The sequence below is a fragment of the Durio zibethinus genome, chromosome 22 (genome assembly GCF_047325235.1).
Source record: "Durio zibethinus cultivar Kanyao isolate XHJ-2024 chromosome 22, ASM4732523v1, whole genome shotgun sequence".
Classification (NCBI taxonomy): Eukaryota; Viridiplantae; Streptophyta; class Magnoliopsida; order Malvales; family Malvaceae; genus Durio; species Durio zibethinus.
In genome coordinates this window covers 8,824,636-8,849,979 of record NC_143183.1, presented here as the reverse complement: position 1 = coordinate 8,849,979, position 25,344 = coordinate 8,824,636, and the positions used below count along the sequence as shown (strand labels likewise).

Here is a 25,344-nt window from a genome sequence, read left to right as displayed (position 1 = left end):
TACAAGCCATAAAAATGGCATTGGCACCACAAAAATATGAAGATATGCCTAGGCCCACCTATTGCCTAGTCGTGGTGCACATAGGGCATGGCCGAGGCCCAAGATAACCGCTTTCAGTGTATGGCCCAAAATGTGTCGATGGTGTTTGAAGGAACTATCCGCACAAAGGGCTAGCGTGTACTAATGGTGATTGAAGCATGTGTCGAGACTAAGGGCCAACATGTCCCATTGGTGGTTGAAGCATGTGCATATGTCATGGTCTATAAGGTGGTCCTCTTCTAAGGGTTATTTCTAAGTCGAGAAGCAATTCTAGTTCTAGCAAGATAGGGTTCGATAGTTAGGGGACCTAGGTTTGAGGCCTATTAGAGACCTAGGTCATGGGGAACTAGCCCAAAACTATGGTATGGGTAGTGACCAAGACTCCAAAGGCTTAGGCACGGTGTTTAGGTTTGGTAGAATTGAGCTAGGCCTAGGTGTGGGTGTTGGTGAGTAATGTGCGAGCATATAATCAGACTCGAGTGTAGACATTGATGATTGAGATGCAGGTGTATGATCAAACACATATGAGCACTGATGATCGAGTTATGGACACATGGTCATACCCTAGTGTAGGCACTAATGAACAAAGGGTTGGCACACAATCAGACCTAAGTGCAACCATGCTTAAACAAAGTCCTAGAAGGATCAGATTTGTAGGTTTCTAAAAGGCCCAGTACTACAGCTCAATCTTTGACAAGCTAGAATTAAGCTAAGCACTTGAGTTTTGTAGGTTGACTTAGGAAGCTGCAGTCAATTCCCTATCAAAGACTACATGGAGTTTGGCTTAAAACTGGAGCCTATGACACATGCACTAAGCATCAGTTGGTGCTGGTGGTGATCAGGGGCAAACAAGTGCCTTGGGTGGGAAGGTCATGTTATACATGCTGCACCAAGTGGTAGCATATGCCAAAGAGGTGTCCAAGGCAATAACCCACACCAAGGGCCCATTTGCACCAACAGTGGTCAAGGCAAATGCCTGCACCAAGTGCCAACATCTGGCAATGGTGTTCGAGGTAACATCTTGCACCAAAGGGCTAGCATCTATTGATGGTGTTTAAGGCAGCAATGAGCAAGTTTCTACCGATGGTGTTAGATGTTATTGCTTGCACCAACCAAGGGCCAGATATTGTCAATGGTGTTTGAGGCAACAACCTAAATTAGGGGCCAGTGTGTGGCAATGGAGTTCGAGGTAAGTGCCCAAGCCTGTCCTTGTAACTAAGACCAAGGGCATTCGATTGTCATTTACTTAAATGCTCAAGGGAGGCATGTTATCATCTGACTGACTTAGTTGCAATGGAGAACACCATTTATCCCCAACCCCAGAGGGGTGTGGTGTAAAAAAATGAAGTGAGAGGACTTCGGTGGGTGGTGGTGGTGGGAGGGATGATCAAAGTGACAAAGGGCTGAATCTTAGTGCATCATGGCAGCAAGGCCACTCTACCACTTACAATACCTCATCATCTATTTAAGTAATTTGTAAATAATTCTACCCATAGCTCAATGGGGATTTAGCTCTAAGAACGCCCGTGTGACTTGTCTGCTATATGGGCTACACTGAGACACATGCCTTTAGGGGCCATGGGCCCCTACTATGGGTCGACAAATGGGTGATGGGTACGTGCATCACTTTTAGCCTAGATTTTGACTTAGAGGTGTTCAGTCATAATCCAATGCACAGTAGCTTTACACCATTGACTTTTCAACCAAGTGTGATGACCAATTGGGCAAATCAATAGTTCCTATCATACTAGGTTGAATTACAATTGCAATGCTACCATCAGTAGGGTAAAACTTATCTGTCTCATGATAGTCTAAACCTAGCTTATGTTCTTCATTGGTGGGTGAACAATCCAACACTTGGTGAATTCTACTTCACAATGATAGGAAGTGCCGACATTGAAGGATAAAAAAGCAATGTCACTCTAAACGTTTGGCAGCAATAAGCCAATTATCCCTATGGTAACTTTTTTGACACCTCTAACTTAAACTTTTAAAGGTCTAAAGAATCAATAGGCCATGCTTTCATAGTTCATATTCGTATTGGAAATCAGAATCAAATGAGCTTTTACCTTTTTATTTCACATGAGATTTTTGTTCTCGTTAAGCTTATATTTGAGCACCTGTGCTATCTTTTAACAGATGTGCCATCCTAGCCAAACTAGCCATCTGACAATGTCTTTTGCCTAGATCAACCTACCAAGGCCGGTTTTAAGTCTAAAAGAAAGGGTCATGCCCTACCTTTGATTTACAGAATATGTAAAATAACATTAAAAGTAGTGTTATTTCAATTTTGCCAAGGGCTCTCACTTATCCTATACCTCTCAAGTCATTTCACAAAGTTGGGCTAGAGTGAAGCTCAACAAGGTCTTCTTTCCTTGTTGACTATGCCAAGGCTATTCTCTTGGCTGTGGTTTTGTTGGATGATAGATAGGGATAGTGGAAATCTCATTAATCCATTCATGCACGTCAGTAATTAGATGACAAGGCACTTGGCTATCTTAAAAGAGTTATAGTCACTCCCATTATTTACTCACTTTTGGTTGAATTTCTTCACTTTGACATTTTGAGCACTGGGTAGAAATCACATTGCATGAGCATCCTCAGAGACCACCACAATGCTTTGTTTTAATTAAATAGTCAGATTCCCTTATCCATAATTGTTCTAAGTTGACTATTCATCACTTGAGAAAGTCACTAAAAGAGCCATTCCCAGTCTATCCCTCGATTGGCATACGATTACCCACTCTTGCCATAGGAGTAGCTCGAGCCATTCATTGGCAATCGATGGGTTTGACATTGGGACCAGCATGGCCAGCCCTCAAAGTGAATCATTTTCTAAAGGTTATGAATCCATTCAAGGGTGCACTGGACACCATGTGACATGCTGTATTATTCTGGCCATTGGACCCTACCTTTAGTTGAGCTATTTCCAGAGTGGGTAGGTCATTAAATAGAAAAGACAACTTTTCTTGAGGTCTCCACCAACATAGTTGGACTCTTTAACATTACTGTCAATTGTCGCATCCTGGGTCAAGAATTTTGACATGATTCCTTTTTGAAGCTCTCACTAGACGAGTTGTCAGATGGCTTTCCCCTGTCTCTTAAGATCGATTAACATTTGTGCAATACCATTCACATGGAACCTTTCCCCTCTTTGGCTTTCAAAGTTCTCATTCGAATATTTGCTACTACCACCAAGATTTTCTTCGATGACCATTCCACCTAGGCTCATGCCTTATATTTTACAGTGATTACCGTACACTTCTACTCATCTGGGCTTGGCCCTTACCCCGATGACTAGGTATAGGTCACACACTAAAGTGCTATCCATTTTCAGGGCTAGTTGAACCGACAGGTGAGTTGCTACACACTCCTTAGAGGATTTTGACTTCCATGACCATTGTCTTACTATCATAATCAACCAACACCATTGTGGGTTCTCGGTTAGTGCATAATTAGGCACTGTAACTTGGCTTCTAGTTCTTCCCACATTGCTAGTTCTGGTTACCAAAAATGGCCTACTCGGAGCTCTTGATTCTATAGAGTGGCTCAAAGAAGCAACCGTGCCATCCTACATATTTAAAGTTTGAGAATAATTCTAGAGTGTTGTGCCCCTAATGGCTCTAATCATTGGCTTGACCCGATAAAACTAACTAAAGGCTCTAGCTATCTTGAGGGAAACTTCGAAAAAAACCAGCTACTAGACAATTCAATTAGTGTTTTACCCCTATACCCAAGTCAAACAAATGATTTGAATGTTAGTATCACTATAGTCCTCCATTGGTGGACAATGAGCGTTTGTTACCGAAGACAAGGCACACTGGGAGCTTTACCACTAATGGTCACAATGCTATCATTGTTGAAGACTCACTTTTACGCCAACCACTATCAATGAGATCATGGAAGGCCATCTTTCCCCCTTCACCCAAAGCCTGATGGGTGGGGGTTTGGAGGGGGCGATGATGCATGACAGCTAAGCAGGCATGGCCTTGGCCAAATGGCTTTGGGCAAAACTTATGTTCAAAGACTCGATGGTTCTTGAGATTTTACAATTCACACCAAGTATCACATTTTGCTATGTTTTTCATCGATGTAAGAGTCGAGATATCCATTACTAATAGTCATTTTGGCTTTTCATAATAAAAGGAATCGTAGTGCCACCCACTCACACTCGACAAATGGGATGGCGACAGCACGCATGATCTTTTTCATTCTGAAATCATGCCAAATGTTTGTTATTTAGTCATGAAAAATGATACCGATCATTTTGCCCACTTGAGAGGTAAAACGAAGAGACTATTGCATATTCCTAAGGCTGGAAGGGGCTAAGGGCATAGAGGCACCCTCTGCCCATTAGTGTTTCATTAACGCATTTGTGGGTCATTTGTTTAGCGGATTTGAATAATAATCCTTCCACAGGTTCACCTACAAAAACCTTGTTATGACTTCTCCTTCCTCTAAATGATAAGATTTAATAGACTTTTCATGACATTGTGATTAGAAAATCATCCACGTCATGACAATTTGAACACTTCACTGGACCATTCAATCGATAGGACTAATGGACGAAGTGTACAAAGGGCAGGGACATATTCAACATGAGCTGATGAGTCAAACTTATTAGGAATTCCTTGTTGAAGACTGACAATTGCAATGATCTATCCCTATCATGATGAAATTTCAAAGATTATCTAGGCTTGTCAGCCAAAAATATAGACTCATTGAATACATCAGTGTAGCACATGTGTGGCCCAAAACATCTAAGGGCATTATAGACCTATTATTGCCTCAAACTTTCTTGGCCTCGATAGCCGTAGTCTCTTTAAGAAGCTAGCCACGAAGGATCACCACCCCATAGCTACTTAACAGGCTGAGGCCTCATTCATTAATAGAATTAACTAGACAAATCGCTCCACCAACTAAGAATAACCATGCACCAACACCCATAGAATCAAGAAAGAGCTCTTAATCTGTCAATCCTTACTATGTTTAGACCTAGTAAGTTTCCCTGTATTGAGTCAAATTAAGTCATAGGCACCATTCATGGTGTTGCCCTTTTGTCAATTCCTTTAAGTTTAAACCTTGCAACCATACTCCCATTGGAATTGAAAAACTTTGATTTGTCATAAGATGCCAACAGAGTCCTAAAAGTAACATCCACCAATCCTTGGTTGGCATCATTTATGGTTGAGACTGGTATGGTATCTAATGATCTTTGAGCCCTCAACTTTTATTCTTGATTAATGAAAACATCCTTGGCAAATGCTTTCCAGTTGTTCATCTTTCATAAATCCAAGAATTTCACCTTAGACTATGAAATATGAATGCCCCTGACTATCCCTTTTAATCATTACTCTGATCATAATGGCAACATAATAGGACCAAAATCCTATGATGTTATCCCATGCTAATGTATATAAACATGGCCTACTTTGAGCACTCTAATTTTTTCAAAGTAATAATGTCAAAGGAATAATCCAGCCAATTAAGGCTAGGAGTGCATCGTTAGTAGTAGGCATGAATAAACTTATGCTCACCATAAGGCAAACTAAATGACCTAACCCTAGTTCCAACTATGAGGTTTTTAACTATGACAACTTAAATATATGCTATTGGGGCTAGAATTACCATAATTGCTGGCACCAAAGTTGCCCTCCAATGGATCTTCGTTAAAGGATTTAGATTGTACTAATTTGGATTACCAGACTCCTAGAGCCTAGTATTATTATTTATTATCACTACTTCCCCATGTTAGGATTGAGTAATTTGTGTGCTTGCTGCCTTCCTTAGATGTGATAGCCATTTTTCAACCTTCCTTTTTAGAATTGAACCCTAATTCTCTATCACTCGCCACCACCATGATAGGTCACTATCTAACCATTAAAAGTTGATAGGGTAGAAATTTGAATGATGCATCATTGAAACAAAGGCCATGTGATCCATCAAGTTATCATGAATCACAAGAGCAATAGGCAAAGCCCATGTTGACCTTTTATCTAATAAATGCATCCTTTCTAGAAGTCAAGATTTGTTGCATGTATTAGCTTTAGAATTATTAATGTGATCCGAGTAGTAGATACCATCAAACAAACTATAACTGATTTATGAGCCATTCACAGTTGTCTAGTCTAAATTAGTTTATACTTACACATGTATGGCTTAATCTTTGAGACAAGCATATGACTTCTGGCAGGATCATCTAAGTAGCATTCTTTTGAGACATTTGCACTATATAAGCCTCAACACATCGACTGAGTGATGCAGAGAGCCAACATGGAGCACCAGTGTCATGCATGTCAAGCATGTAAAATGCATAGCATCGAACAAACAAGGGCCAAGAGCTCACGCCCACAAAACATTTTGCATCCAAGAGCATAATCGAACACCAATGTACCAATGTGGCCATAAAGGTTTGGGTGGCACACTTGGGACATGAGGCATAATTGAGGTTTGATTGGTAACCCCTAAAGACACTAAATGGATGAGGGATGGCAAGACATCTGATTTTCATTGATTTAGATATACAACATAGGATCCCAATTATGCCCTTGAGGTACGATGACCATATAGAGGGAGATTAAAGAGGATGATCGATCGATAATTTCATGCATTGAGCATGAAGCCTGCCAACATACACAACCATAGCACCACTCATATGCCCTTTGTGTACAAGTGGCAGCATCTATGCACATTGGTCCATAAGCCACTCAATTGATTACTTGATGAGTGAGTGGAGGAAATGACATACAAGGCCACACTATAACTACTTGGCATAGAAAAAACATAAGCAAGGGCCACGAGACTACCCCTGCCATCTGACAGGCAACAATGGTATGACACCACTAATGCTTGGTCTGGCTAGGACCACAAACGTAAACTCTACTATCACCAACATAGGGGGACATTATCTTAGACTCTTGGGCAACATCAACTGCATGCATGAGCTTGGCCAGGCCAAGGCATTTTTGTGGTTGATGAGAAGGGACTGCAAGACTACCAAATACCTGATAAACTTAGCTAGACCAAGCTCATGATTGTAGCTTCTACTTGCACCACCCTAGGGAGTCATTGCTTGATTCAAGGACTTGGTTTAGGATAGCATCAACTGTAGGCACAAGTTTGAGCATGGCATAGTCGAACCTCTTTTTTGTATACATGCCAATTGGTAAAGGTCATAGGCACCTACGGGTCATAGAAGCAAACAATCACTAGACAACATGACCATAATGCATGCATGGCCTAGATTTTCCTCCAAGGACATTATCATGGATGTATGCAATGATAGGCCCATCACGCTCACCTACTCCTCAATAACCACCCATTAAAAAGCATAAGATTTTATAGATATGCTAGCAGTAAACATTAAAATGTCTGAAATGGGGATAGTCTTTCCAAACAAGCATATCCCACAATAAAGGTCTATAGGTGCAGATGGTCATCGAGGCATGTGCTAATGGTGTTTAAGGCAACTGCCTACACAAAGGGCCATCTTCTAGTAATGCTGATTGAGGCATGTGCCTGTGTCATGGGCATGGGACTTATGCCAACACTCTATGCAATGTTACGTTGGACTCCCTCCATGTACACCTAAGTCAACCTAAAAATACTTTTGAAGAGTTAGCACTCAAAAGAACATTAAAAGGCTTCTAAAGCTAGAAAAGGCTAGAAAGTAAGAAATGCTTGGAAATGTTATATATTCTATTCACTCAAGTGTTTCTATACATCTAATAAGGGTGGAGAGGCCCTTTTATTTATGGTTGAAGCCCCCATGAATCAAAGGTAGGATTGACTCAATCCAATGGCTATTATAGAGTCCAAGATTATAAAGAAATTATAAGAGATATACATCAAGCGTTCAAATTGTATAGGGAACTATATTATCCTTGAGAGTCTTCAAATCCTTCTAGGAGGTTCTATCTATTAGGTTTGCTTGGGCCTGGCGTTCTATTGGGTTTGCTATGGCCTGATGTGCTCACACCTGAGCTTAGTCTGCCTGTAACAAGGCTTAGTCTATCCGAAGCTTTTCTAGAAGTGTTAACCTCAGTTTGGAAAACTTGTATGGGCCATCACACTCTCTCCCTCCTGATTCCATAATGCCCTTATCATATGCTGTGAATGAAACTGGTTGATCTAGTCTTTAAACTGCCAAAGATCTTTAACTAATTCCCAACATACCTCACTATTGGGAAGTCTTATCCACTACACTAAATACTCATGCCTTGGCTTGTAATTCTGCCTTCTCAAAATCTTATCAACTAAAATGCACTAGACCTGTTTGTCATACGTGGCCTTTATCCCCATGGGTGCATGCTATTACTCTACCCATGCTAGATCCTCCTAATCCTCATGAAATGGCTTTAACATGTTGACATGGAAAATTGGGAGTACCTTAGACTTTGGTGGCATTTCTAGCTTGTAGGCTACCTTGCTTGCTCTTTTCAAAACTCTAAAAGGTCTTTCATATCTCTAGACTAGGCCCTTATGTATCCCTTATGGCATAAAATTGAGTGTAACTTCCCATCAGTAAGTCTTTAACTGGTACTGCACATCTCATCACTTGTGATTTGCCTACTTTTTGCTCTTCCTGGTTGTTTTGTGTAGATAGATTGTTGCAAGGTCTACTTGTTCTTGCCAAGCCTTGGCAAATCTATAAGCCACTAGATTAGGTTTAATGTACCTGAAATGAGTGGCTACTAGCCTATCACTAACTTAAATGGACTTTGCTTGTTACCTCACTCCACTACAAGTTGTAAGAAAACTAGGCAACATCCAATAGCTTCAGCCAATCTTGCTACATTGCACTAACATAACGCCTGAGGTAGATGTCTAATAAACCATTAACTCACTCAGTCTACCCATTAGTTTACGAATACGTGCTAGTGAAAAAGTTTAAGTTTGACTATAATAGCTTGAATAACTCTATCCAAAACTACCCAGTAAAATGCTTGCCTTAATCACTAATGATGGTTTATGGTATGCCCTAATACTTCATTACATTTTTTAAGATTAAGCTGGCTGTCTCCTCGATCGGACACTTCTGGGTTGCTAGAATGAATGTTCCATACTTGGAAAATTTGTCCAACAATTCCATGATGCTTTGAAACCTATCTAACTTGGGTAGTCCAACTATAAAATCCAATAAAATTTTCTTCTATGGGTGCTTTGGTATAGGTAATGGCTTCAATAGACTACTGGTAACTTCTACTCCACCTTGTCCTGCTGGTAGACAAGATAAGTTTTGACATAGGCCTCATTGTCATCTTACAAGTAAGGCCAGTAGTATCAGTCCTATACCACTGCTAATGTGCGATGCACTCTAGGGTGGTTAGCCCACCTGGAGTCATGGTATTCCTACATAACTTCCTTATGGAACTTTGCATACTATAGCATAAATATCATATTCCCTTTATTGAAAAAGTATTCTGTAACCAAAAACATCTAGGTTTACCTTGTTGGGCATACTCCATAAGCATTTTGGCTACAGGATCATGGGCCAGTCCCCCTTAATATGCAACACTAGGGAACTATTAGGTTGACTGATGATAGCAAGCATCACCTTCCTACTGAGGGTATTAGCCACTAAGTTAGCCTTCCCTGCCTTATGCTACTTACTAAAATCAAACTCTATAAGGAAATCCTACCATCTAGCCTATTTGGGAGACAGCTTCTTCTGCATTTGAAAGTAGCTTGTTGCAACCTTACCGATTCCAACCACAAATTTAGATCTTACCAAGTAATGTCTTTATATGCACAAACTGTGCATAATTGCTATTGTCTTTTTTTCTTGGATAATGTATCTACGCTTGATCTCATTAAGCTTCTAGCTCTTAAAGGCAGCTAAATGGTTCTCCTGCATTAGCACCCCTTTAATGGCAAAGTTTGATGCATTCATATGCACCTCATACGGCTTAGTGTGATCCAACAAAGCAAGAATAGGCTCTTCAATCAATGCATGTTTTTATCGATCATAGGATTGCTAGCACTCCTAACTCCAATCTCATAATTTCTCCTTCTTGAGCATGGTGTGGTGATGGTAGAATAGCCTTTGATGAAGTGCTTATAGTACATTAACCCAAGGAATGGTCTCAACTTTATGACCTTGGTGGCATTTTCCAATCTAGTATGGCCTGGACTTTGCTTCATCCATCTAGATCTTGCCACCTCCAACAATGTGGCCTAAGAATAGCACCTCTTTCTGAGCAAAGGAACATTTCTCCTTCTTTATGAATAGCTCATTTTCTCAAAATACCTAGAACACTTGTCTAAGGTGCTCCACAAGCTCTTCTAATGACTGACTATAAATTACAACATTGTCAAGAGAAACCACAATAAAATGATCTAAGAATGGCTGTTGTACCTTGTTCATTAAGGTGTAAAACGTTACGATGCATTGGCCAAGTCAAAAGGCATCACTAAAAACTTATAAGATCTATAACAAGTAACACAAGTTGTCTTAGGCCATCCCCATCAGCAATTATGACTTGGTAGTACCCTGACTGTAAGTCTAGCTTGCTGAAGCACCTAACATCTCCAAGCTAGTTAAACAAATTTGCAATGAGTGGGATTGGGTACTTGTTCTTCATTATCAGCTTGTTTAGTGCCCTATAATCTATACATAGTCGCAAGGACCCATCATGCTTCCATCGAAACAATATTGGGGCACCAAATGGGGCTTTAAATGGTCTAATGTAGCCTGTATCAATAAGCTCATTGAGCTAATTCCTTAACTTTTCTAACTTCAAGGGAGACATTCAATTTAGGGCTCTAGCTAGTGGGATAGCATTTGACACCAGCTCAAATTTATGATCCACAACTCTCTTTGGTGGTAGCCTCTTAGGTAATTCAGTGGGCATCATGTCTCTGAATGACTTTAACACCTCTAGCAATTCCAAGGAGGTGTCAACACTATTCTACCTAGACTCCTCCATCTTTAAGGTTACAAGGAAAATGTCTTAATTTCTACTCACTTCCTTGGCCAACAATATAGCAAATAGCATCTTGGTCCCTAACTTCAATTCTCATTTCATTGACATAATGCATGGGTATCAATGATTCAATATGCAAATATGATTGGCAAAAAACACCATAAGTGCACTATTTAAGGAATTCTAAACCAATAATAAGATCATAATCATCTAGAAGAATTACCCCAATTGATTTCTTGGCTTTTCATTCACCAAGTTATAGCTCTACTCCAAATGCTATTCCAATTGTTGGGACCTCTTAGGAGTTAACTATTTTGATCATACTAGCTTTTTTTGCACCTTAAAATTCAGCTTCTGGGTTGCATCTCCAAATATGAACAAGTGAGATGTTCTTGTGCCTACAAGTGCATTTAGTTTCTTGCTTGCAATCATCATGTCTATAAACATTAGTCTTTTCTATTTACGGCTCGCTTTTGCTTGGACTGAATTTAGCACAATTGAGCCAAGCTTCATGGTCTTTTTCTCTGATCTTTTACCATCCACTTTGTTCATGGTAGATATCTTGGTTTTCTTGGGCTAGTCTCTTGACATGTGCAGACCTTCACAAATGAAACAAGTCAGTGGCTTACAATCTTTGTTATTCCACTAATTGGCTTTCACTTCCTAAATGGTGGCTTGCCTTGGCTATTCTTGGTTTGTTAACCTTTGTCCCTATCCTTGGACTGTTGGCCTTTATCTCTCTCCTTAGACTGTCGGTCTCTACCATTACATTTTGGCTTGAATGACTCAAACTTCTTTTATGGTAGATCTCTACCAAGGACTTAGCAGCTATCATGGTTTTGGCCAAATTTTTAACACCTCATCACTACAACTCATTCTTGGCCCATCGTTTGAGTCCATCCATGAAACAATAAAAACTTTCCTCCATTCTAAGGTTTGAAATCTAGAGCATTAATTTTAAAAACTCTCAAACATGCTCTGACACTTTATCTCTTTGGTTGAGCTCGTGGATCTTCACTTTTGCCTCATCATTAGCATACTTAGGGTAGAACTACTGTTTAAACTTTGCCTTGAACTCTTCCTAAATCAAGATAATAGCATTTCCATGGCTTGCATCATCACACCTGCATCTCCACCACAATAGCTCAATTTCAACCAAATACATAAAGGATGTGCTTACCTTAGTGGCATCCTCATTAATGCCCATGGCTTAGAAGAATTACTCCATTCCCCACAAAAAGTTATCCATATCTTTTACGAACATAGCTCCTTGTATTCTTTTATCTTAGGAACTTTCACTCAAACCCTAGTTGTTATAAGTAACACCATATTCCTAGTGGCAACCATGCATGCCATGACTTCCCCTTTGAGCTCATTCATCTCCTTGTACATTGCCTCACCAAGGTGTCTAAGGCATTATTTTTTTAGGTGAACATGTCTATGGTTTCAATGAGGGCATCATGGAATCCTTCCTTGATCTCTTTCAATCTCTATGAACCTCTCCTTGAGGTCTGACACTATCATTTCCACCTTAGCTAAGAGCCATCCAAGGTTGACATCATGTTCCTTGGGGTAGCCTTTTTCCCCTTTCCACTAGCTAGCTCCTACACCTCTGGTTTTTGACTACCAACATCACTTTGAGATGCTATTTCTTTGAACACCTCGAGTGTAATCCAAACTCAACCTTGAAGCAAAACCTACTCTACTACCAACTGTCATGAGCCTGGGACTTATGCCAATACTCTGTGTGGCCTCAGGCTGGACTCCTTTCATATATGCTTAAGTTAGCCTAAAAAAACTCTCAAAGAGTGAGTACTCAAAAAAACATCAAAAGGCACTCTAAAGCTAGAAAAGGCTAGAAAGTAAGACATGCTTGGAAATGCTATAACTTATATTCACTCAAGTGTTTCTATACATCCAATAAGGGTGGGGATGCCTTCTATTTATAGTTAAAGCCCTCATGAATCAATGGCCAAGATTGACTCAATCTAATGGCTATTACAGAGTTGAAGATTACAAAGAGATTACATGAGATATACATTAAGAGTTCAAATTGTATAGAGAACTATACTATCCTTAGGACTTTTCAGATCCTTCTATAAGTTTCTATCTATTGGGTCTACTTGGTTTTGGTTCTTTGTTGGGTCACTTGTGGCTTGGTGTGCTTATACTTGAGCTTGGTATACCTATACCAAGGCTTAACCCATCTGGAGCCCCTTTAAAAGTATCAACCATGGTCTGAGAAGCATACATAGGTCGTGACACCTGCACTAGGTCTAGATTATATTGATGCTAATTAAAGCATGTGCCCACACCAAGGGCCAGCATATGCCAATGGTGTTTGAGGCAAGTGCTCATACCAAGGTCTAGCTTATGCTAATAGTGGTTTAGGCAAGTGTCTGTACCAAAGGCCAGCTTGTGTAGATGATGGTTAAGGCATCTGCCTGTACCATGCACCAGCATGTGCTATTGATGGTCAAGGCCTTGGCTGAAGTTTGATTCTGGGCCATGGTGCACATGCAAGGCTTGGGCGTGTACTAGAGCTGTATTTTTTTACGTAAGGCACCATCACCGGAGCATCATTGGATAACCTAATCTACAACATTTGGGGTTTCGACAATTAGGGGTGTATGCACATAATGTGTGATGGGTGCTAGTCCTTAGCCCTTATACTGGCCCTCTATCCCTTAAAGAACCTTGACAACTCACACCCCTTTAAAGAGCATAAGAGCTTTTACAAGTTTGTAGCCAGTAGCCATTCAAGTGTTTAAAAAGGGGATGCTTTTTTCAAATGGCCACAAAATCCTCTACACTTTGATTTTTAGCTAAATTTTTTTGTAGATGTTAACAAAAATACAAGGATCATGTATACCAAATTTGGGGCCAAAAATCCTAAAAGATTTTCAAAAAATCTCGAACCACTAAAAATTCTAAAAATTATAAAAAATAAAAAATAAGTCATCATGCCATGAAACTTCACATGAAGGCTTAGAGGACCATTGTATGAATTTAAATGCCATAAAAATGGCATTGGCATGGTAGAAATATGAAGATTTTCTTGAAACCACCTACTGCCCAGCATGGTGCACATGGTGCGTAGCTTGAGCCCTGGTTACCTACTTATGGTGTGTGGCCCAGCATGTGACAATGGTGGTCAAAGGAACACAAAAGGTTAGAATGTGCTGACAGTGGTTGAAGCATGTGCTAAGGCTAAGGGCCAACATGTCACAATGATGGTTGAGCATATGCATGTGTCACAATTCGTAAGCTAGTCCTGGCCTAGGGGTTTTCTCCAAGTCAAGTAGCAATTTTAGTTCTAATGGGATAAGGTCCAACAGCTAGGGGGACTATGCCTTGAGGCCTACTGGAGGCCTCAGTCCCAAGGAACTAGCCCAAAAGAGCGATATGGGTAGTGATCAAGACTTCAAAGGCTCATGCATGATGTTTAGGTTTAGCATAATTGAGCTAGGCCCAAGTGCGGGTACTGGTGAATGATTCATGAGCACATAATCAAAATCGGGTGCAAGTATTGATGATTAAGTTGTAGGTACATGATCAAAGCTGAGTATGAGCACTGATGATCGAGATGTTGACACGTGGTTAGACTCAGGTGCAAGCATTGATGATGGAGGTGCCAATGCACGATTAGATCTAGGTGCGTACACACCTGAACTTAGTCTAGAAAATATTAGATTTATGGGCTTTTAGAAGTCCCAATACTATAGCACAATCTTTGACAAGCTAGAATTATGCTAAGCACTTGAGTTTTAAGCAAACAGAATCAATTCCTTATCTAATGATGCATGGAGTTTGGCTTAAGACTAGAGCCCGAACACATGCTTTAAGTGTTAGTTGGTGCCGATGGCAATTAGGGGGTAGACAAGTGCCTTGGGTGGGAAGGTTAAGTACACATGGCACACTAAGTGCTAGCATTTGCCAAAGAAGTGTCCAAGGCAACAACCTGCACTAAGGGCTTACTTGTGCCAATGGTGGTCAAGGCAAGTGCCTACACCAAATGCCAATATCTGGTGATGGTGTCCAAGGCAACATCCTATGCCAAGGGGCCGGCATATGCTGATGGTGTCTGAGACAACAATAGACCAACATCATTAATGGTGTTGGATGCGATTGTTTACACCAACCAAGGGCTAGATGCTATCGATGGTGTTCAAGGTAATAATCTGCACTAGCATGCCAAAGGAGTTCGAGACAAGTGCCTGTACCAAGGGCAATCGATTGTCATTTACTTGGATGCTTGAGGGAAGGATGTTATCACCCAATTAAACTGGTTGCAATGGAGAACACCATTCATCCTTAACCTTAAAGGGTTGCAATGTAAAAAAATAAAGTGATAGGACTTTGGTGGGTATATGGGGGGTGGGATGAATTAAAGTGACAAAGGGGTTAAATCTTAATGAATCAGGGTACCAAGGCCACTCTGCCACTTATAATACCATATCATGTATTTAAGTCATCTGCAAATGATTCTACCTATCAGTCGATGGTAATTTAGCTCCGAGTAGGCTCAAATGGCTTATCCGCTATGGGGGCTACACCAATAACACATACCCTTGGGGCCATAGGCCCTCATTGTAGTCCCTAATAGGGTGATAGGTACGTGTATCACTTCTAGCTTGGATTTTGATTTAAAGGTGTTCAATCATTATCTTGTGCACAGTAGCTATGTGCCATTAGCTTTTCAACCAAGCATGATGACAAATTATGTGAAGCAATGGTTCTTCTCGTACTAGATTGAATTACTATTGTGACACTACCATTAGTAGGGTAAAACTAAACTATCTCATACTGTTTAAACCTAGCTCATGTTCCCTATTGATGGGTGAACAATCTAACACTTAGTGCATTATGCTTCACAATGCTAGGAAGAGCCAACATCAAAGGATAAAAAAACAATATTGCTATGAATGCTTGGCTACCATAAGCCAGTTATCCCCATGGTAACTCTTTTTACACCTCTAGCTTCAAATTTCAAAGGTCTAAAAAATCGATAGGCCACACTTTCATGGTTTGTATTCATACTAGAAATCAGAATCAAACAAGCTTTTACCTTTTTATTCCGCACAAGTTTTTTATTCTCATTGAGCTTAACTTAGGACACATGCATTGTCTTTTAACAAAGGTACCACTCTAACAAAACTCCTCACTTGACAATGTCTTTCACCTAGATCGACAAATCGAGGCTGGCCTTGGGTCTAAAAGAAGGGGTCGTTGACACCAAATCACCAACACGTCTTACAACTTGGGTTGAGACTAAGGAGGACATATCCAAAAATAAGATGGGACTATCTTTGGTCCAAATCCATTAAATAAGTATAAAAATAAAGTGGGTTGAAATGCAGAGGTTGTGTTCATACAAGCTGGAAAAGGAAAGTAAGAAAGATGGATAGGATTATGGTCAGATTCATGGATGAACCTAGACACTAAATATTAAACACATTACCAGTGTGCAAGGCTGTAATTTGCTAGAGTAAATGGGCAAATAATTGTGTTCACATGCAAATCCCATGATTTTAGGCACCAATTTAGTAAGACAAGATTAAAGGCAATCCCAACAATTTAGCAATCCAAAAAAAAGGAAAGGCAATCTTTTGAAGCTCTCATTGTTGGAAGGATGTTCCTAGCCTATTTATTTTTCATTATTCTTTGTAGAAGGTAGAATAGAGTTTGTTTTATCCTTAAACAGTCTTTTAGATTGTTCCCAAGTTTTATATCTCTTAGGCAGATTTCTAGAGTGGTGAACTTCTATAGTTCTATATCATTGATTAGAATTCTCAAGGTGGTATTTCTATATCCCTTAATGTTTAGTCTTGGTGGTGAACTTCTATCCCTTTTAATTCAATAACCATATTCTACCATTATTCAAATTCTTGTGAGTTTTTATTTCTATAATTACTCTTCAACATCTCAACCATCAATTCTCTATATCAAATTGGTATCAAAGCTATTTTATGTTGTCATTGTCAAGCACTAGCAAAAGATGTTGAAGCCAACACCAATGTTGCAGCAACTACAAATGATGACCTAAGGAATGCCTTCATAGAGGAGATGTGGCAACAAATCTTCCAACTATAACAATAGTTGCATATGTAATAAAAAAGTGAGGAAATAAGGTGACAATGAATGAGGAATGAAAAAGATGAAAGAGAGGTCAATCCATACCATGAAAACAAAAATGATTCTGACAATAACACCCCACCTCACCTACAGCAAGTTAGGGACTACTTATGTAGAAACCAACTTCAGCATAGCATATTCAATCTAAAGATAGAGATTCCTAAGTTTGAGGGGAAAATGTAACCTAAAGAGTTCTTAAATTAGCTACACACAGTGGAACGTATCTTTGAATACCTTGACACCCCTGAACATCACAAGGTGAAGCTAGTGGCTATTAAACTTAGAAAGCATACATCTTTTTGATGGGAAAATATGAAAAAGCAAATAGAAAAAGAGGGCAGGAGAAAAATTGCAACTTGGGAGAAAATGAAAAGAGAGTTGGAGAAGAAGTATCTCCTAAACAACTTCTAGCAAGACATCTTCCTTAGGCTTTATAACTTGAAGCAAAGAGATCTCTCAGTGGAGGAGTATATGGCTGAGTTTGACCACCTCATGTTGAAATGTAAAATAGTGGCACAAAAAGAGTAGACTATTGCATGGTATCTTACAGGGTTGAAGATCGAGATAGCTAATGTGGTATAGCTACAACCTTATTAGACTTTCAATGATGTCCACAAGCTTGCCTTTAAGGTGGAAAGACAACAAAAGGAGGCTTGTGGTAGCAATAAAGAATTAGGTCCCAGAAAGGCTATATCAATAGCCTTCAAAACTATTGTTTCTTCTAAGCCTAATCCAAAGTAGCCCTAAAAGAAAAATGGAACCTTAACAAGCAATCCTTAGCCTAGTGCACAAATCTAAAGGTGTTTTAAGTGTCAAAAACTTGGACACATTACCTTAGAATGCCCAAACAGGAAGATTGTGACTCTAGTAGAGGAAGACTTAGAGGAAAATGAAAAGGAGCTAGTTAAAGAGAATCAAAACCTCAAAGAGGAAGAAAAGGTAACCTATGGTGATTATGGAGCATCCTTAGTTATACAATGTAGCTTAAGTACTACACTTACTAAGGAAGAAGATTGGTTGTGTAAAAATGTATTCCATGCTCAGTGTACTACCCAATGGAAAGTATGTGATTCTGTAATCAATAATGGAAGTTTTGAAAACATTGTTTCTACATTTATGGTGCAAAAATTAGGCCTTAAAATAATGGATCACTACTAACCATATAAGTTATCTTGCCTACAAAAAGAGAATGAAATCAAGGTTAGCAAGAGGTGTTTAGTTCTTTTTTCCATACGAAAGTAATATAATGATGAAGTGTGGTGTGATGTAACTCTAATGGATTCTTGCCACTTATTGCTTGAAAGACCTTGGCAATATGATAGGAGGGTTATTTATGATGGTTACCGCAACACTTGCACATTTGTAAAGGATGAAAGCAAAATCATCCTAGGCTCTACCAAGCCCATAGTGATGTCAAAACTAACCAAAGGGAAAAAAAAGTAGCTTGTTTACCAAGGCCTATTATAGAAAAAAAATTAAGATAGGTGGTACTATATATGCACTAGCATTAATTGAGGAGAATGAAGATAGTGAGGAGCCCCTTATAGTGAAATAACCATTGTTGGTAGAATTTCAAGATATTGTTCAAGAAAAGTCATCAGCTAGTCTACCACCAATGAGGGATATTTAACACTATACAGACCTTATCCCAAGAGTTGTTCTACCTAACAAGGCAGCCTATAAGATGAGTCTTAAAAAGCATGAAGATTTACAACACCATGTTGATGAATTGGTAAGAAAAGGAATGGAGCGCGAAAGCATGAGCCCTTGTGTAGTCCCAACCTTTTTAGTGCCTAAGAAGGATGGATCATGGTGTATGTGTGTGGATAGTAGAGCGGTCAACAAAATCATGATTGAATATTGCTTTTCTATTCCACACTTAGATGACTTACTAGACCAACTACATGGAGCAACTATTTTCTCTAAAATAGACCTAAGCAGTGGCTATCATCACATCAAAATGAGGCCTGGAGATGAGTGGAAAATAGCTTTCAAGACAAGGGATAGTCTCTATGAATGGATGGTAATACCTTTTGGTTTATCCAATGCTTCTAGTACTTTCATGGGATTTATAAATCATATCCTTAAACCTTGTATTGGTAGATATATAGTAGTATATTTTGATGATATTCTAGAGTATAACAAAGATGAAGGCCAACACTTGAATCATCTACAACAATGTTTTGCATAATGAGGGAACAAAAACTTTAACCTAAAATAGTGTTGTTTCTTTACTTCTAACCTTGTGTTTCTAGGATATATGGTGTCAAATGAAAGAAGAAAGATGGATCCTAGCAAGGTTGAAGCAATTTTAAATTAGCCAACACTAGCATCTTTACATGATATCTAAAGCTTCCATGGCCTTGCATCTTTTCATAAGTGTTTCATTAGGGGTTTTAGCTCTATTATGGCTCCCATCACCGAATGTTAAAGAATGAAGCTTTTAAATGGACCAAAGAAGCCCAACACAGCTTTGAGCTCATAAAGACAAGGATCACCAATACTCCCATCCTATCCCTACCAGATTTGGATCAAGTGTTCAAAGTGGAATGTGATACATCCAATTTTGGAATAGGTGATGTTTTAAGACAAAGAGGAAAGCCTATAGCAATTTTTAGTCAAAAGCTCAACGAAGCCAAGAGGAAGTATTCAACTTATGACAAGGAGTTCTACACCATATATAGAGCTTTATTCCATTAGAGGCAATATCTCCTTGCCAAGCCATTTGTCTTATATTCAGACCATGAGGCCTTGAAGTTTATCAATAGCCAGCACAAGCACAACCGAAGGCATATAGCTTGGGTAGAGTTCCTTCAAGCCTATAATTTCACTATTAGGCATAAATCAGGAACTCAAAATGTGGTGCTAGATGCTTTAAGCCAAAAACACTATTTATTGAGGACTATGGCTATTAACATTATTAGATTTGATGTGATCAAAAGGCTCTATGAGGTAGACCCTTACTTTGGCTAAATTTGGGAAGAATACAGGTAAGGACCACACAACCAGTTTTTGTTGCATGATGATTACCTTTTCAAGACTAACAACCTTTGTATTCCCTCATGTTCCTTGAGACAGGCCTTAATCAATGAAACTCATGATGGTGCACTAGGTGGACATTTTGAAAAAGACAGGACACTTGCTCTTTTGCACGATAGGTTTTATTGGCTGAGAATGGAGAGGGGTGTGATGAAATACCTTAAATGATGTAGAGTGTGCCACATTGCCAAGAGTCATGATCAAACACTAAATTGTATAATCCACTGCCTGTGCCTAATACTCATTGGAAGGATGTTAGTTTATACTTTGTAGTAGGACTACCTAGAACTCAAAGGAACAAAGACTCCATCACGGTGGTTGTGGATCATTTTTCTAAGATGGCCTATTTCATTCCTTGTACCAAAACTATAAATGCTTCTAATGTTTTTGATTTGTATTTCAAAGAAATTGTAAGGCTACATGGAGTTCCTAAATCTATGGTGTCTGATTGAGAATGTAAGTTTCTTAGTCATTTTTGGCACACCCTTTGAAAGAAGCTTGGCACCAATCTCAAGTATAGTTTTTCTCATCATCTTCAAATAGATGGTCAAATAGACGTAACTAATCATAGCTTGGGCAACTGTTAAGAAGTTATGTGGGAACAAATATCAAGTAATGGGATATTGTTTTACCTCAAGTAGAGTATGCCTACAACCATTCAATAAGCCAAACCACTAGTTGTAGCCCTATTGAGGTAGTGTATGATAAGAATCCAATCAACCTTTTAGATTTTGTTCCTCTCCCTACTAATCAACAATTTAGTAGAGATACAAAAGAAATGGCTAAGAGTATCAAATGATTACATGAATGAGTGATAGCTAGGACTTTGCAACAAAATGAGAAATATAAAAAGGCAACAAACAAGTATTAAAGACATGTGGAGTTCAAAGAAGGTGATTTGGTGTGGATTAACTTGTAGAAAGAGAGATTTCCTCTAGAGAAGTTTGAAAAATTACAATCTAAGGTAAATGGTCCATTTAAAGTTCTCTAACGTTTTAGGGAGAATGCTATAAGATAGAGCTTCCTAACACTTATGGAGTATCTCTTACCTTTAGTGTTGCTGATTTGTCACTTTACCATGGCAAGAAGACTAATTCAAACTTAAGGACAAGTCATTTCCAACCTAAAGAGATTGACACCAGAGTGCCAACACATCTTATGACTTGGGCTGAAACTAAGAAGGACATATCCAAAAAAGATGGGCTTATCCTTGGTCCAAATCCACTAAATAAATGTAGAAATAAGGTGGGCTAGAATATAGAGGTTGTTTTACACTAGTTGAAAAATGAGAGCATAAAGATGGATAGAATTATGGTTATATTCATAGATGAACCTAAACACCAAATATTAAGCACATTATCAATGTGTAAGGCCATAATTTGCAGAAGTAAATGGTAGATAATTGTGTTCACATTACAAATTATTGTGTTCACATGCAATCCCATAATTTTAGGCACCATTTCAGCAACACAAGATTCAAGGCAATCCCATCAATTTAGCAATCCAAAATAAAAGGTAATCTTTTAAAGCACACATGTTTGGAGGGATGTTCCTAGCCTCTTTTTTTGTTATTCTTCATAGAAGGCAAAATAGAGTTTGTTTTATCCTTAAGCAATCTTTGAGATTGTTCTCAAGTTCTATATCTCTTAGGTCGATTTCCTGGAATCGTGAACTTCTATAGTTCTATATCCTTAATTTGAATTCTTCAAGTAGTGTTTCTATATCCCTTAGTGTTTAGCCTTGGTGAGGAACTTCTATCGCTTTTAATCTAATAACCATATTCTTCCATTATTCAAATTTTTATGAGTTGTTTTCTTTGTGAGTTTTTTTATTTACAATTACTCTTCGACATCTCAACCATCGATTCCTGACATCAGTTGTGCCCCAACTCTAATTCATGAAATAAGTAAAATAACATTAAAAGTAGTGGTATTTCAGTTTCACTAAAACGCTCCCACTTTTCCTACACCTTTCAAGTCATTGCACAAAGTCAAACTAGAGTCAAGCTCAATAGGGTCTTTTTTCCCCATCGATTCTACCAAGCTAGTTCCCTTGGTTATGGTTTCACCAAATAGTAGATAGGGATAGTGGGAATCTCATTAATCCATTCATGCATGTCACTAACTAGATGACAAGGTATTTGGCTACCTTAAGAGAGTTATAGTTACTCTTGTCATTTAATTGCGCTTGGTTGAATTTCTTCACTTTGACATTTAGAGTACAAAGTAGAAATCACATTGAGTGAGAATTCACAAGGACCATTGTAATGCTTTATTTTAATTAAACAGTCAAATTCCCTTTGTTTATACTAGTTCTGAGTTAACTGTTCACCATACAAGGAAGGCCATTCAGGGAGCTGTTCCTAGTCCATCCCCTGACTAGCATGCTATGACTTACTTTGGCCACAGTAGTAGCTCGAGTAGTGCACTGTAGTCGATGGGTTCAAAAATGGGACCCTTATGCCCAGCCCTCAAAGCCAATATTTTTCTTGAGGTTATGAACCATTTTTCCAACTTTCGATGCCTATATTGTTCCATCAACCAGAGGCTGTTCACCTTGGAGACCGAATGCAATTATGAGTATGCCAAATTTTCAAGGGCTTACATTGTTCCATTGACCAAGTTATGGATTGGGTACGGACAACACTCAATCTTTTAGATTTTTAAGGGCCATTAAGGGCACATTAGACACCACATGACATACGGTGCTCTTTTGCTTGCTGAACCCTACCTCTTATTAAGCTATTTTTAAGGTAGGCAAGTAATTAAACAAAAAAGATAACTTTTCTTAATGCCTTAGCCAACATCTTTAGATGCCCTAACATTGTCATCAATTGATAGCCTTGATTCAAGAATTTTAACCTGATTCCCTTTCGAAGCTCGCATTGAACGCACTATTAGATGGGCTTTCCCCATCTTTTAAGGTCCACTAAACTATGTGCAAGTGTTGTTCACGTGGAACCTTTCCCTTCTTTAGCCTTTAAAGTTCTCATTTGAATATTTACTACTACCAGCAAGATTTGCACTGACAGCTGCTTTACCCAAGCTTACTCTTCAATTTTTGTAGTGATCGTTTTACCCTTTTACTTATTAAGGCTTAACCTTTGTTTTAACTATCGGGTATAGGTTACGTGCTTAAGCACCACCCAATTTTTTGGCTAGTTAATTCAACAAATGAGTTATTACACATTCCTTAGTGGATTTTGACTTGCATAACCGCCATCTTGCTGTCTTAATTGACAAACACCCTTTGTAGGTTCTAGGTTAGCACATAGTTGGACACTGTAACTTGGCTTCTGGTTTATCCTACATTGCTAGTTCAGCTTACCAAAATGGCCCATTTTGAGCTTTTGATTTTGTGGCATGGCTCAATTAAGCAGTCACATTGTTCTACCTATTTAAAGTTTGGGAATAGGTCGAAGGTTTGCTCTTTTGATGCCTCTAATCATTGGCTTTACTCGATAGAACTCGTTAAGGGCTCTAGCTATCTTGAAGGAAACTTTAAACTGAACTAGCTACTGGATGGTTCTATTAGTCTTTTGCTCTTATACCTATGTCAGATGAACTATTTGCATGTCAATATAGCTATGAGCCTCTACCAAAGTTTTTTTTAGCTTCACCTTGCTCAAGCATAGTTCACCATATTTTGAGTCTTGATAAGTATGCACACACTCGAACCCTTATCAGAAGATCAAGGTCTCTTGGTAGTGTACTTGTGAAGGGTCTTACCAATCAGCTTCCTTGTGCCCTATGGGTTTTCTAGCCTGTTGACTCACACACATGTCAGACTCCTTAGTCTCTATTTTAAGACAAGCCAAATGAGAGCCCACAGGTTGATGGTGAGAGCATACGGATGTCGAGGCATGCTAAGATGGTGTATGCTATGATCCAAAATCGACAACGTCTCCACAAGCATATTAAAAGACTAAGCTTGGGCCACTGCTGTGATCAGTGTCAATCCACATCTTGAGCCAATCATTGGATCAACTTTTACTGTTCCATATTTGATCGGGGTGCATTGTCAACCCTCATTTGCTTCCCTCTCGATAATTTCAAGTACTCTTTGACTCTGTATTCAAAGTACTTTTCATCTTTCCTTTGTAGTACTTTTTTACTATCAATCTCTCACTCGTATTTAGCCTTGGATGAAATTTACCACTCAATTAGGGCTATATTCCTAAACAACATGACTTGGAGAGAATGCCTTATGGTGCAACAGGGTTCAGGCATAATGGGGCTCTCACCCTCTTTGTCACCCCTTTTTAGGGGACTTAGGCCCAATCATCATTGAGGACACTTCTCCAAACTACAATTCAAACATCAAGGGCACCCAATTCTCAAGATGGGTTTTTCCTAGCTCATTTGCCATTACTAGGGGAATCCTAGTAAGTTTCTTTTCCTCCACTTAGTGATATGCTTAAACTCAATGAGTAATCTCACTTGACTTAGGGTAATGATGTAAGCATCAACTGAGCAATGTAAGGGCTTTGATGGGGTTCGAATGGACAATGAGCGTACATCACTAGAGGCAAGGCACACTGAGAGCTTGACCATTGATAGTCACTGTACCATTGTTGTCAACGACTTGTTTTTGGGCCAATCACAACTGACGAGATCATGAGAGGCCATCTTTTGCCCTCTCACCTAGAGTATAATGGGTGAGGGGTTGGAGGGGGTGATATGCATGACACATTGGTAGGTGTGCCCTTAGCCTAATTACTTAGGGCACAACTTGCATTCAAAGACTCGATGGCTTATGGGATTCTACATTCACACCAAGTATCACATTTTGCTATGTTCTTCATCGATGCAACAGCTAAGACATCTATTGTTGAGAGTTATATAGACATCAAATTTGCCCTTGATGGCTTTGCTATTTTTTATTAAATAAATAAGATAATAAAAAGATTATTAAATACAATAATAAACATTAAACAAAAATATAGAATACAAAAAAAAACCAAAAATAATATAAAATACCAAAAAAAATAAAAAAAATAGAACAGAAAAAAAATCAAGGATGGCAGTGGTGCCTTTCTCGGTACCACTACCAGCATGCCCTACCCCCCACCTCTCTGATCACCATATCCTACCCTTCACCCCTCTGATCACCCATCTCGTTGATAGTCATTACCCTCACTGTCAAATAAGACAGAAACAAATAAAAGCAGCATGGGGCTCGTACTTGCACCCCATGCCGAGCCTTA

General features: G+C 39.1%; 2 non-coding genes and 3 pseudogenes across 2 annotated transcripts; all 5 read right to left on the bottom strand.

Moving 5' to 3' along the window:
• Positions 1-1,423: 1,423 nt before the first annotated feature.
• LOC149512569 (25S ribosomal RNA) lies at positions 1,424-2,792 on the bottom strand (annotated as a pseudogene).
• Positions 2,793-4,006: 1,214 nt separating this feature from the next.
• On the bottom strand, positions 4,007-4,162 carry LOC149512568 (5.8S ribosomal RNA). The gene has a single exon (XR_016332240.1). It is a non-coding gene; the product is annotated as a 5.8S ribosomal RNA (ribosomal RNA).
• Positions 4,163-4,441: 279 nt separating this feature from the next.
• Positions 4,442-6,245, bottom strand: LOC149512567 (18S ribosomal RNA; annotated as a pseudogene).
• A 16,431-nt stretch (positions 6,246-22,676) lies between these two features.
• LOC149512566 (25S ribosomal RNA) lies at positions 22,677-24,568 on the bottom strand (annotated as a pseudogene).
• Positions 24,569-24,822: 254 nt separating this feature from the next.
• LOC149512565 (5.8S ribosomal RNA) lies at positions 24,823-24,977 on the bottom strand. The gene has a single exon (XR_016332235.1). It is a non-coding gene; the product is annotated as a 5.8S ribosomal RNA (ribosomal RNA).
• Between the last annotated feature and the right edge of the window lie 367 nt (positions 24,978-25,344).